General features: G+C 45.8%; 1 long non-coding RNA gene across 1 annotated transcript; it reads left to right on the top strand.

Moving 5' to 3' along the window:
* The first annotated feature begins 999 nt into the window (after positions 1 to 999).
* Positions 1,000 to 2,254, top strand: LOC120962881 (uncharacterized). Its single transcript, XR_005754138.3, has 3 exons — positions 1,000 to 1,272; positions 1,352 to 1,585; positions 2,115 to 2,254. It is a non-coding gene; the product is annotated as an uncharacterized lncRNA (long non-coding RNA).
* Positions 2,255 to 2,467: the final 213 nt, after the last annotated feature.

Genomic DNA, 2,467 nt, shown 5'->3' with positions numbered 1-2,467 from the left:
TCGCCCGATCTCACCCTCTCCTACAAGCCTCCTCCAATCCACTGCCGCCATCATGACTAGTAGGTCTAGTGCCTCCTCCTATCTCTTTGCGTTCGCTGCCGAGGAGAGCCGCGCGAGACCCTAGTGAGAGGAGCTCACAGCTCCTGTGCATGCGAGCCACGAAAGTCCTCACACCGCCACTAGGACCGTCGGAGCCCCGTCTCACCGATGTCTACGAACCCCTCGAGCACCCATCCCCTCTCCTTCTCCCTCCTTTCTCCTTCCTTGTAACATCCCAAGATTTTAAATTTTGGAATGTTAATTATTTAAATAGAATTAAATCAAAACTTGCTTGTGTTGCTTGTCGTTAGTAAAATTTTGACTAGGATTTGAAACTTTTGGAGTTACTGAATATCGAGAGAGAATAAAAGGACTTTCCCAATTATTCATTTGGATCATATTTTGGGTTTGAGAATATTCAGAGTAATTCCAATTCAAAAATGAGAGAGGATGACATGACTTCCTCAGTAATTAAATTGGAAAGTAAACAAATATTCTTCCTTTTGGATTTTCAAAATTTAAAACAAATCCAAGGAAACTAGATTAAGTGACAGAAGGTAATAGGACTCCTTCAATATAAAAGAGTTGGAAATGTTTTAAATGTTATTCGCATATTTTCTCTGGAGTTCAAAAATATTTGATGGAACATTTTATAAGTGTCAAAGTAAAGTTTATGAAAATAGTATATGTATTTTATATAATTATTTTGCACTAGAAAATGTTCACTAAGCTATATGTGACTATACATTTTTTGGATGTTCTGCTAATTTTTTTGGAAAATGATTTGGATCATGTTTGGAGCCAAAATCATTTCTGTAAAAAATGGACTAAAACCTTAAACCTATTTCTATCCGAGCCCAGCAGCAGCATCAGCGCTAGGCCCAGCCCAGCAAGCCATCCGGCCGATGCCACCCGCGTCAGCAGCTTTAGGACCACCTGCCAGCCTCTCTCCTCCTCCCTGTTCGACTGACGCGCGGACCCCATCGCCTCCTTCTTCCTTCCTGAGTCGGTCTCCCTCTGCAGCACGACAGCGCCGCCACGGCCGAAACAACCACACACAGATCGCGTGATCCCTAACCCTCTCGATTGAAACCGTGGACACAGATCAACTCCTCTAGATCCTGTCCTTCAATTCCCCTCCTTGCCTCGCGGGACCGAGCTTGCAATCGAGCGCAGCGACCCCGGTGAGCTCCGCCCGCTTGAGCAGCGCCGACGAGAAATTCTGCCGCCTCGGTAAGCCTCGATCCTCGCTGAGCCTTCCTCTGTATTCACAACAACCTGACACACCTCCTTCACCTTATTTTATTCTCAGAATACCTCTGTTTCGAACGCCTCCCCTCCTCCCGAAGCTCATGGCGACCATCCCAAATCCAGCCGCATGCCCTCGTCACTACAAGACACACGGGAGCACTCCATAGAGTCCTTTGAGTTCACCATGGTGATACGCGTCCTTCAGTGTGATTCCTGAGCCTCATGGACCACTGGAGTTATGCCATCCTCAACCACAGCCGCACCACCGCCATGTTCTTCTCCGGCAAATATTCTGGTGAGGAATTCTCCTTGGACCGAAACCCTAAGCTCCGAAAGAACATCAATCGTGGATTGCCACTTAATCCAACGCTCCTTGTTCAATCCTGGCCCGAACCGGTATCGGCGAATGCCCTGCTACCACGTGTCATCCTAGTTCGTATAATTTTTCCCAGCCGAAAATGTTCGTGTATTTTTACAGACCCATATGTTCAACCTATCATATCTCTTCAACCTTAGCTCCGATTGAGGTGAAACTTTTTTCAAAGTGACACTTCTAAAACTACTTTGCCACTGAATTCATAATTTTTAACTTTCAAATTTTTCAAATTTGATTAATTCAATTTTGAATGCAAAGCTTAACTTGATCATATCGGTGAACCGCGACACCTGTTCAATTGTTTCCTTTTGCGTTTGAACACTTGATATGTCTCCAACGTATCTATAATTTTTTATTGTTCCATACTGTTATATTATCAATCCTGAATGTTTTATAATCATTTTATAGTCATTTTAAATCATTTTTTGGTACTAACCTATTGCCATAGTGGCAAGTGCCAGTTGCTGTTTTGTGCATGTTTTTTACATCGCAGGAAATCAATACCAAACGGAGTTCAAATGTAACGAAACTTCACGGAGATTTTTTATGGACCAGAAGACACCCATTGGGCCAAGGCAGCGCCTGGGGGTGCTCTGAGGGGAGCACAACCCACCAGGGCGCGCCAGGAGGCCCAGGCGCGCCCTCCCAGGCGCGCCCTGGTGGGTTGTGCCCACCTCGGGTGCCCCCCGGACCGCCTCTTTGCGCTATAAATACCCCAATATTCTAGAAACCCTAGGGGAGTCGACGAAAATCAATTCCAGCCGCCGCAGAGTCCAGACCACCAGATCCAATCAAGACACC

This window comes from Aegilops tauschii, chromosome 4, assembly GCF_002575655.3.
Source record: "Aegilops tauschii subsp. strangulata cultivar AL8/78 chromosome 4, Aet v6.0, whole genome shotgun sequence".
In the NCBI taxonomy this organism is placed as follows: Eukaryota; Viridiplantae; Streptophyta; class Magnoliopsida; order Poales; family Poaceae; genus Aegilops; species Aegilops tauschii.
The sequence above is the reverse complement of the archived record's forward strand: the minus strand, read 5'-3'. Positions and strand labels throughout refer to the sequence as shown.